Here is a 12,300-nt window from a genome sequence, read left to right on the forward strand (position 1 = left end):
GTTGAGGAAAAGTTTTGCTTCCCCTATAGTTCAAAGGAGAAATAAGGTGAAAGGGCATACTGCATCTATCTCTTTTATCAGAAAAAAAATTCTCCAAAGTTCTTCAGAAGACTTCTACTTATGTTTCTTTGGCCAGAACTATCACATGGCCACCCTTAAATGCAAGAGAAGCAGGGAAATAAAATATTTAAGTTTTGTAATCTCTTTTGGGGGAAACAGCAAGGGAGAGGGGACTGGGAATGGCTACTTAACCAACCAATGGATCGACCACATTGAAATATCTCATTTCTGCTTGCTGAAAACAATGTCTGGTATGATGCAGGTATGAAAATGCAGTACCAGATCTTATGCAATCTAAGTAAAATTTAAACAAGCAGAAGGTAGGAATCTCAACAGCATGAGATGAGAGATCTGCTTAAAGCTCTGCTATTGATGGCATGCATCTCCCAACTCCTAGTCTCTATGCCTCACAATTCAAATTCAGATGGAAGAGGTTGGTTGGACCAGGTTGAATTGGCTGCCCACTCTTATTGAGGTCACAGGCAGGGGGCAAGTCATGGAGAGAAAGCCTGACCACTGAGGGATTATCCCTGGAGATGCTGGGGGCAAAGGGATAGCATATTTTAGTATATGTAAGTATAAATAATGTAAAAATCTAAACAACTTAGTATGTTGGTATGTGATAATTGGTGCTATGTTGTCAGATCCAGAAACCCAAAGAAGACAACTGCCCCTTAAGTAGGGTAATTATGCCTGTTCTTAAGTAGAAATGTCTTGATTTCCAGTTTCAGAAATTTAGCAGGCAAGTTTGTTAGTTTTTGTTTTGTTTGGGATACTATGATATAATCAAAATAAATAGCTATTTGGTCTTTGTCCCTGGTTCCTGGCACACAGCTACTAAAACCTTTAGAATCTGCAGAGTGATGGAAGTGTCTTTTGTATGCTAATTAGACAACTAGTGGCTGGGGTCCCTAGATAGTGTCAGGATGAGGGCTGGTCACCACAAAGACCAAGGCATGATTAGAGTGTTGGAATTTTCACCTCAACTCCCCCTCCCCCAATGCCCTGTGTCTTCAATTTCTTTTTGAATAATCCACCTGTCTTATTTGTGTTTATACACCTGCCTTTCCTCAAACAACACAATAGAGCACAATCTTGATCTCAACTGGTCTGGTCTCTCAGAGCCCTTTCACTTCAAAAGGTCTTGATCTGGTGGTGCTGAGCTTGTAAGGGCACAGACTTGGACCTGGACCTGGGAGCAAACCTAATCCCCTCGTCCTGACCTCTCCTCCCCGACTTACTATCTCTATGATTGGGACAAGTTGTTTGACTTTTCTGAGGCCCTTTCCTCACCTGTAGTATCCAATGATTTATCTCACAGGGTTGTTGTAAACTTGAATGTATGCATAATACCTGGTATGTCATCACTCAACAAATGGTGATGGCTGTAACTGTCTTAGAATATTCCCAAAAGATTTCTTCTGGACTTTCTACAATCCAGCCATTTGACAGCTTTCAGACAAACTATATTTCCACTCTTTGCTTTAACCTGTTCAGAATATTCCATGCAGTGGTAGCCCCAGTCTGGGAGCATAAACCATATTTATCCTGCAAGTTTAAACAAGTCCTAGTGCAGTGGAGCAGAGGGCCTTGAGAACTGCAGAAATTCTTAGGAAAAAACTCATCCTCAACCTAAGGAGCAAGGGCACCAAAGCTTGGTCTGAAAGGATTAGGCCTCTTCGGAAAGGGCAATTCTGAAGTCACCAGGATATGCACTGACCTTACCTTTTCCAAGGACTTAAGGATGAGCAAAGCAGGAAAAAAAAAAAATCTGTGCCACTTTAACCTCAGTGCCATTCTGGAATGTATGCAATTTAAGTAGGGTGAAGTGTTGAGGACAGAGGATATGCCAGTTGTGGTTGGGGGATCTGTGTAGTCAACACCAGGAGCCTCAGAAGGCATCAGAAACCTGGAGTGGAACCACCCAGTGGCAGGCGATGGCAAAGAATGGCCTAGGATCCTTCCACCAATGGCACAGGCAAATAAAGAGACCAGTGAGGCACCCAGGATGACCTCCTGTACTATTTGAAAGGGATTTGAGTTAATGGAGGAGGTCATTCACCCAATTTGCCAGGGCCAGCTGAGTGGAGGACTCCTATTTGAAATTATTTTAGCCCTGCTCCCAGCTGGTGTGACTTGGAAAAAGTGGGTTTCATCATCAGCTGGCACAAGATAAAAGAACAAATAAAAATTACTCTATCATAGAAATTCTTTTATCATGAAACATATTTGACCTGCAAACTTCACACAAACTGTACAAATGAATGGTGCAAGGGCAGCTTGGACACCTGGCTTCACTTTGACCTGAGTAAATGTTGAAATTTTAAAAAATTTATTGCTTATTCTCCTCAGCAGCTTTTCCATGTTTAGGCTAGTTTCCTAAAAAACTCTATGGGACGCTTACTGAAAATACACATTGTTGAGCCCTTCCTCTGGGTGATTAGGCCTTATTAGTCAACAGGTGAGAGCTAACTGCACATTTTTAAGTGCTTTGCTAAAAAACTAAGATGTGTGCTATAAGTGAGGTGGGTCATGAAAGCTGCACTGATACAAGGCACCAGGAACCCAATGAAAGGACTCAAGGAAAATACCATTCCCCACCTTCACCCTCTGCTCAAAGACTCAACACATTCGGTCATGTGTTGTGTACACATGGGAAGAGGGAGAAGGGAAGTTTTTATCTCTTTTTGTCCCAGGGTGGGATTGTTCACTGTTCTCTACATCTTTTCTTAGCCAACATATCAAAAAGCTACTTGGCATTTCTGCATTGGTTCCTTTAACCTCTATTTATTCCAGATTTGGGGCTCTTGGTTGTTACAGAAGTCCTACCTAAAGAGGCCAAATTGAACATATATGTTATGGTGTCTACAAGTACTATAGATCTAAGCCAGAACAAATAGAAACTGAATTGCCGGGGCTTCCCTGGTGGCGCAGTGGTTGAGAGTCTGCCTGCCAATGCAGGGGACACGGGTTCCAGCCCTGGTCTGGGAAGATCCCACATGCCGGGGAGCAACTGGGCCCGTGAGCCACAACTACTGAGCCTGCACGTCTGGAGCCTGTGCTCCACAACGAGAGGCCACAACAGTGAGAGGCCCGCGCACCGCAATGAAGAGTGGCCCCCGCTCGCCGCAACTGGAGAAAGCCCTCGCACAGAAACGAAGACCCAACACAGCCAAAAATAATAAATAAATAAATTTAAGAAAAAAACTGAATTGCCACTGCCATTTGGATTTATTGCTCGAAACAAAAAAGCTCCTGATGTGTTTGGCTTGACCACGATCCATTTTATTTTATTAAAAAAATTTTTTTGTAGCTTTATTGGAGTATAATTGCTTTACAATGTTGTGTTAGTTTCTGCTGTACAACAAAGTGAATCAGCTATATGTATACATATATCCCCATATCCCCTCCCTCTTGCGTCTCCCTCCTACCCTCTCTATCCCACCCCTCTAGGTGGTCACAAAGCACCGAGCTGATCTCCCTGTGCTATGTGGCTGCTTCCCACTAGCTATCTATTTTACATTTAGTGTATATATGTCCATGCCACTCTCTCCCTTCATCCCAGTTTCCCCTTTCCCCCGCTCTGACCTCAAGTCCTTTCTCTACATCTGCGTCTTTATTCCTGCCCTGCCACTAGGTTCATCAATACCGTTTTTTTAGATTCCATATATGACCATGATCCATTTTAAACCTACGTACCCCACATTAGGTTTAGGAGGCCAGAAAATAGTCCCCTTACCATTCTTCCTATCTGCCCAGTCACCTCCCACAGAAACATACTTGTCCTGCAACTTATGGTGCCTGCTTCTCAGGTGGGTGGAGATGCAGGCCTATTTGGGTCATGCCTAAGTTCACAGGACTGAGACCATCTCCAACTTTAGTGCACCCAAGAATATGGTGGGGGAGAGTTGTTTAATATGCAGATTCCTGAGCCTCACTTCTGGATGTTGATTTCACAGGTCTAGGAAGGGGCCTGGGTAACTTGCGTTTTAAAAAAAGTAGCCCAGGTGATTTTAGTGCACGGGATTGATGCATCTCACTTAGAGGAATACGGGCCTAAATGTCTATAGGTAGATAGGCAAAAAGACCACATAAGAGCTTTAGGAACGTAATTCAAAAGGCAGAGTAGGAAAGACTAGAGTTAAAACTTGGGATAGCTATTGCAATATGGTTTTCAAACTACATGCATGTAAAAAATGGAAATACACTTTCTAAAAAGTCTATTCTTGTATTATGAGGTGCACACTGTATCTCTACTCTCTTCTATCCTATTTTCAGCAGTTGTCTTGAAAGGCAGCTTTGCCTGGTTGTCTTTACAAGTTCACGCAGCCCAGGCTGCTTGAACCCTTTTCAGACTTTAACAAGGACCCCTGTACTCACCCTACTGCACTGGACAACACCCTTGTCAATCTCAACAGCTGTTCTGAAGTGGGCACACCATGCTTTCCAGGGACCATCTGTCAGCTCTTCGGGGCTTCCCTGTTCTCAGGTCTGTCAGACACGCCCCTGTTCCTCTCTGCTTCCTCCTGCATAGCCCCAGGTACACACAGCTCTTGGGACCATGGATGTTTATCTCCACCCATCTGTATTTTCAGGTCCATGGAGAGACCTTGGCAAATAGTCATGTTGTAAATGTCCACGAGTTTTTGGTTTTGCCACTTAGTTTTTATGTGGGAATTTGAAAAGATTAAAAACCTGTGCTACTGCCACTGCCACTTTCACCTTGACTTTCTTTATAACGTTACACAATCTGTGTATCTTTAAGCAGTATATTTTGGATAGTTTTTCTCTTCCTTTGAAAATTATATAAATTGGTATGCTCTGCCATACCTTCCTTTTTTGGCCAAATTTTATGTTTTTGAGTCATTTGTGTTGATACTTATAACTGTATTCATTCATTTTTGCTGCTGTATTTACATTATATGACTATATATCACAATTCATTAATCCATTCTGTTAATATTTTTTTTCAGATTTTGATAATCATAAATAAGGCTTTGATGAATATTCTATACTTGCCTTTTAAAATTTTATTTATTTATTTATTTTTTGGCTGCATTAGGTTTTCATTGCTGCGCGGGCTTTCTTTAGTTGCAGCGAGCGGGAGATACCTTCATTGCGGTGCGCGTGAGGGCTTCTCATTGCAGTGGCTTCTCTTGTTGTGGCGCGTGGGCTCTAGGCACGTGGGCTTCAGTAGTTGTGGCACACAGGCTCAGTAGCTGTGGCTCGCGGGCTCTAGAGCGCAGGCTCAGAAGTTGTGGCGCACGGGCTTAGTTGCTCCGCGGCATGTGGGATCTTCCTGGACCAGGGCTCAAACCTGTGTCCCCTGCATTGGCAGGTGGATTCATAACCACTACGCCACCAGGCAAGTTCTATACTTGTAATGCACATGTGTAAGATCTTCCAAGGAAGTGTTCCTAGGTAGATATGAAATGGTATTACTTTTAATTTCAATTTGCATTTTCCTGCTTACAAAAGAAGTTGAGCATCTTTTCATGTTTACCCACCAACCAAGTCTCCTCTTATATGAAATGCCTGTTTGTGACCTTTGCACATTTTTCTATGGATTGTTTGATTTTTTTTCTTATTGATTTAGAAGAGCTTTTTATATACTCTGGATGTTAATAATTTCCTGGTTATGTTCTACAAATAATTTTTTCCTGGTTTGTGCATTTCTGTTTTTGGGCTCTCCTTGTCTTTTCCAAGAATATAATTCTTAATTTCTATACTATATACTTTATCAACCTTTTTAAAATGAATTTTGCTTTTTCTGTTTTGTTTATGAAATCCTTCCTTACCTTGAGATTATAAAGATATATTTTCTTCTAAATGCTTAAAAATTTGGCTTCTTCATTGACCCATATGGAATTCATTTTTGTGTATAGTTTGAGGTATGGATCCAAATTTAATATTTTGTACACGAAGAACTGTTCCAATACCATTTCTTAAATATGTCCCCCTGGGCTTCCCTGGTGGCGCAGTGTTTGAGAGTCCGCCTGCCGATGCAGGGGACGCGGGTTCGTGCCCCAGTCCGGGAAGATCCCACACGCCGTGGAGCGGCTAGGCCCATGAGCCATGGCCGCTGAGCCTGCGCATCCGGAGTCTGTGCTCCGCAATGGGAGAGGCCACAACAGTGAGAGGCCCACGTACGGCAAAAAAAAAAAAGTCCCCCTTTCCCTATTGATCTTCATTGCCAAGCAGTTCATACATGCATGGATCTAGTTATGTAGTTATACTCTTTCACTGAGCTATTTGTCTATATCTGCTCCAGTATATATAATAATTCATAGTTTTAAAATACATTTTGATATCTGATAGGACAAGTCTTCCCTTTCCCCAATCTCATATTTTTTGCCTCCCCCATCATACTGCCTCAATAATTCCTCAATAATGTCTCTATTTATTTCCCTCTCCAACAAGCCAGATTAGAAAAATGGTCCCAGATTGCAGAACGAGGTTTCCTAACTCGTGTGGAGCTCAGCCCAGCCCCACATGTTGACAGCCATAAGCAGGTATTTGTTTCTTAGGTGTGCATAGGAATGCTACCACTAGTATCTAAGCTTTATGGATTTTTTCTATAAGTAATAGCATTTTCATAAATAATTGATGGTTATGGAAAAATGTCTATGAAAATTACAGGGACCAAATTATTCTCTAATTTTCAACTAGAGAAGTTAAGGCAGAGAGAGATTAGAGAAAGTTTCTACGGTAACTTTTTTTCCTCACTCATCAGCTACCACCCATCACCTACTTAGGTCCTGAACTTCTAGTGAAAGTGAGATGGGAAAGGTAATGCATCAAGTCAAAGGGAAACATGGCAAAGATCTTTGGGGGACTGGGTACCTCGAACAGCCTTGAGGGGTTAAGAAACACCTACCTTTTGGTTAAGAGAACAATGACTGGACTGCAGTTATCTTAGGATAAATCTGGATTCTGTAAACTTACCACTTCCCATGATTTTGCTTTAGTTTTCTCTTCTTCCTTGGCTTCCTTTCTACCCCTTCCCTCCTGTTGTCTCTTCTCTCTTACTCTCTGCTTATACTCCTGGACACTTCTGTTCCTTTCAGATGCCATTCTACACAAGTTCTTCCTTTTTGCTTTTGGAGGTTTTTACACTGCTCTGGTACTCTTGCTTAGGGACCTCTCATATGGTTCTTCATGATAATGCCCATTATATAATGTAGTAACAAATGCTGTTTAAGTTCACAGCAGGCTAGATGAGGAAATGTCAGCTATGTTTTATCTTAAGTGTTTACATACACACCAATGTATGTAAAGTTATTTAATCACAGGAGAGATTCTATTTGTCTTGAGGATTTAAGGCTTTTTTGGGTTTTTTTGGTTTTTTTTTGCTAAGTCACATTTGCTATCAAAACTGCTGCTCTGTCTTGTCCTGTCTTTAAATACCCACTAGATGTTGCTACAGGGCTGTGGGAAAAAGTCTTCAGTTTCATCCAAAACTTCTGAATTACTGAACTAGAAACTTGCAGCCATCAGAAACAGGAAGGATATAAGCTTAAACACAGAAACAGGAAGCATATCTTCAAAAGATAGGACGGAAGTAAAACTGACTAAGGACTGAATATTTAAAAGACAATGTTGGTGTAATTGAAACTTGTGCATTAGCATTTTGACATCTGTCAGCTGAATACAATGTTAAATCTTTAAAGATTATCTCTCCTAGGGCATCTGAAACTTGACTGAGGTTTCAAATCAGGTTTCAAAAACAGTACAAACATTCTGGACATCCTAAAAAGTATTTAATATTGTAAAAATTACTGTTTTCTCATTCTAAAAGTATTACATTGCCATTTAAGCAATTAGGAAAATAATAGGAAATTATAGAGGAGAAAATAATTACCCAGAACTCAAGGATAGTCACTCAAGGTGACTGTCTTTTGCATTTTAGCACATTTCTTTCCTTCCAGCTTTTCTCCTATACTTTTTTTTTTTTTTTTTCCCCCGGTACGTGGGCCTCTCACTGTCATGGCCTCTCTCGTTGTGGAGCACAGGCTCCAGATGCGCAGACTCAGCGGCCATGGCTCACGGGCCCAGCCCAGCCGCTCTGCGGCATGTTGGATCTTCCCAGACCGGGCACGAACCCGTGTCCCCTGCATCGGGAGGCAGACTCTCAACCACTGTGCCACCAGGGAAGCCCTCTCCTATACTTTCTAAACTATAAAATATTGTATAAATTATATATGTATATATATACTTTTTGCTTAATTATATATGTTGTATATGTATATATACATACATACTTTTTTGTTTGATGATAACATATTGTATATATATGATATACGATGTGTGTATATATACACACAATATACACACATACACACACATACACACATCCTGTGGAAGCTATTAAACATAATAACAACCAGCCCTATGATGTGTGGGAGCAGGGCAGGCGGCGGGGGGGGGTTACTTGTAAAATTTGCAGATTTCTGTGGTGTAAATACTCCAAAACTTACTCTACACATTATTAGTTCTTCTTTCCTGGTCCTCTTCCTCCACTCAGTAAACCACAAAATCTGGCCCCATAGTAAAATGTAACAAAATAATTGAGAAGTGATGAGTTTTGGGTATTTACTGCCTTTATTTTTAATATAATTTGTTCAATTATGCTTATATACTTTAATTTTTAATAGTGACTACGTTTAATAACTGACTTCCAAATTCCTGAAAATTTAATAATCAGCTCTTACAAACTAGTAGAAGCTGGATCAAGTTCACCTTTGACACCACTCTAGTAAGAACTTCCCTGCCTCCCTCCCACAACTCTCTGTCTTCCCCATAGTCCAGTCCTGGAGAGATCAGCCTTTGAGGTTAGTTAAGGGGAGGAAGGGAAGCAGAAAAGAAAAAGCAACGTGTAGAATAAGTTTTGCTTAAGCAAAGGTTTTTAGCGTAAGACACAAAAAGCACTGTATTGGGTTGTTTAGTGCCGCCCTCCCCCAAATTCATGTTCTTCTAGGAACCTCAGAATGCAACCATATTAGGAAATAGGGTTGTTATAGTTGTAATTTAAGTTAAGGTGAGGTCATAGTGGAGTAGGGTAGGCCCTGCTCTAATATGACTAGTGTTCTTACAAGAAGAGGAGGAGACACAGAGAAAGAGATGTACAGGGAGAAGACCACTTGATGAAGGGGGTAGAGATTGGACTCAAGGCAAGGAATGCCAAGAACTATCAGCAACAGCAAAGCTAAGAGGAAAGAATGGAATGGATTCTCACCTAGAAGCTTTAGAGAGAGCCTGGCCTGGCCAACACCTTGATTTTAGACTCCTGGCCTCCAGGATTGTGAGATAATGAATTTCTGTTATTTAAGCCATCCAGTATGTGGTAATTTGTTACAGCAGCCCTAGGAAACTAATGCAAGCACTTACTGTACAAGAAGAAATCGATAAACTGGACATCACTCAAAACCTATTTCTGATGAAAAGGCATTAATAAGAAAATGAAGGGTTGGTTCAAGATGGCGGAGTAGAAGGACGTGCGCTCACTCCCTCTTGCGAGAGCACTGGAATCACAACTAATTGATAAACAATCATTGACAGGAACACACTGGAACTCACCAAAAAAGATACCCCACATCTAAAGACAAAGGAGAAGCTGCAATGAGACGGTAGGATGGGCGCAATCACAATAAAATCAAAAAAACCGCTGGGTGGGTGCCTCACAAACTGGAGAACAATTATAGCATAAAAGTCCACCCACTAGAGTGAAGGTTCTCAGCCCCACGTCAGGCTTCCCAACCTGGGGGTCTGGCAAAGGGAGGAGGAATTCCCAGAGAATCAGACTTTGAAGGCTAGCGGGATTTGATTGCAGGACTTCGACAGGACTGGGGGAAACAGAGACTCCACTCTCAGAGGGCACACACAAAGTAGTGTGCGCATCGGGACCCAGGGGAAGAAGCAGTGACCCAATAGGAGACTGAACCAGACCTACCTGCTGGTGTTGGAGGGTCTCCTGCAGAGGTGGGGGGGGGTGGCTGTGGCTCACCACGGGGACAAGGACACTGGCAGCAGAAGTTCTGAGAAGTACTCCTTGGCGTGAGCCCTCCCAGAGTCTGCCATTAGCCCCACCAAAGAGCCTGTAGGCTCCAGTCCTGGGTCGCCTCAGGCCAAACAACCAACAGGGAAGGAACTCAGCCCCACCCATCAGCAGACAAGCAGATTAAAGTTTTACTGAGCTCTGCCTACCAGAGCAACACACAGCTCTACCCACCACCAGTCCCTCCCATCAGGAAGCTTGCACAAGCCTCTTAGATAGCCTCATCCACCAGAGGGCAGGCAGCAGAAGCAAGAAGAACTACAATCCTGCAGCCTGTGGAACGAAAACTACATTCACAGAAAGATAGACAAGATGAAAAGGCAGAGGGCTATGTACCAGATGAAGGAACAAGATAAAACCCCAGAAAAACAACTAAATGAAGCAGAGATAGGCAACCTTCCAGAAAAAGAATTCAGAATAATGATAGTGAAGATGATCCAGTACCTCGGAAAAACAATGGAGGCAAAGATCGAGAAGATGCAAGAAATGTTTCACAAACACCTAGAAGAATTAAAGAACAAACACCTAGAAGAATTAAAGGACAAACAAACAGAGATGAACAATACAGTAACTGAAATGAAAAATACACTAGAAGGAATCAACAGTAGAATAACTGAGGCAGAAGAATGGATAAGTGACCTGGAAGACAGAATGGTACAATTCACTGCTGCAGAACAGAATAAAGAATGAAAAGAAATGAAGATAGCCTAAGAGACCTCTGGGATGACATTAAATGCACCAACATTCACATTTATAGGGGTCCCAGAAGAAGAAGAGAAGGACCAGAGAAAGTACCTGAAGTGATTATAGTCGAAAACTTCCCTAACATGGGAAACAGGTACCCAAATCCAGGAAGCGCAGAGAGTCCCATACAGAATAAACCCTAGGAGAAACACGCAAGACACATAGTAATCAAATTGGCAAAAATTAAAGACAAAGAAAAATTATTAAAAGCAACAAGGGAAAAATGACAAATAATATACAAGGGAACTCACATAAGGTTAACAGCAGAAACTTTACAAGCCAGGAGGGAGTGGCATGATATATTTAAAGTGATGAAAGGGAAGAACTTACAACCAAGATTACTCTACCCAGCAAGGATCGCATTCAGATTCGACGGAGAAATCAAAAGCTTTACAGACAAGCAAAAGCGAAGAGAATTCAGTGCCACCAAACCAGCTCTACAACAAATGCTAAAGGAACTTCTCTAAGTGGGAAACACAAGAGAAGAAAAGGACTTACAAAAAAGAAACCCAAAGCAATTAAGAAAATGGTAATAGGAACATACTTATTGATAATTACCTTAAATGTCAATGGATTAAATGCTCCAACTAAAAGACACAGGCTCACTGAATGGACACAAAAACAAGACCCATATATATGCTGCCTACAAGAGACCCACTTCAGACCTAGGGACACATACAAACTGAAAGTGAGGGGTTGGAAAAAGATATTCCATGCAAATGGAAATCAAAAGAAAGCTGGAGTAGCAATTCTCATATCAGATAAAATAGACTTTAAAATATAGAATGTTACATGAGACAAGGAAGGACACTACATTGATCAAGGGATCAATCCAAGAAGACATAACAATTATAAATATATATGCACCCAAGATAGGAGCATCTCATACATAAGGCAAATGCTAACAGCTATAAAAGAGGAAATCGACTGTAACACAATAATAGTGGGGGACTTTAACACCTCACTTACACCAATGGACAGATCATCCAGACAGAAGATTAATAAGGAAACAAAAGCTTTAAATGACACAACAGACTAGATAGATTTAATTGATATTTACAGGAAATTCCATCCCAAAACAGCAGATTACACTCTCTTCTCAAGTGCACACGGAACATTCTTCAGGAAAGGTCACATCTTGGGTCACAAATCAAGCCTCAGTAAATTTAAGAAACTTGAAATCATATCAAGTATCTTTTCTGACCACAACACCATGAGATTAGAAATGAATTACAGGGAAAAAAAAGTTAAAAACACAAGCACATGGAGGCTCAACAATACGTTACTAAATAACCAAGAGATCACTGAAGAAATCAAAGAGGAAATTAAAAAATACTTAGAGACAGATGACAATGAAAACACGACGATCCAAAACCTATGGGATGCAGCAAAAGCAGTTCTAAGAGGGAAGTTTATAGCTACACAATCCTACGTCAAGAAAG

At 41.3% G+C, this 12,300-nt stretch overlaps 1 protein-coding gene across 2 annotated transcripts in view; it reads right to left on the reverse strand.

Moving 5' to 3' along the window:
- HMGCR (3-hydroxy-3-methylglutaryl-CoA reductase) overlaps positions 1 to 12,300 on the reverse strand; it is a 53,460-nt gene that overhangs the window by 31,714 nt on the left and 9,446 nt on the right. Inside the window, exon 1 of one of the 2 annotated variants that reach the window (XM_032626438.1) lies at positions 10,010 to 10,069. The exons of the other annotated variant lie outside the window; for it this stretch is intronic. The gene's annotated coding sequence lies outside the window, so the exon portion shown is untranslated. Of the gene's footprint in view, positions 1 to 10,009; positions 10,070 to 12,300 lie in introns of those variants that run through there. 2 annotated transcript variants of the gene reach the window in all.

This window comes from Phocoena sinus, chromosome 3 (genome assembly GCF_008692025.1).
Source record: "Phocoena sinus isolate mPhoSin1 chromosome 3, mPhoSin1.pri, whole genome shotgun sequence".
NCBI lineage: Eukaryota > Metazoa > Chordata > Mammalia > Artiodactyla > Phocoenidae > Phocoena > Phocoena sinus.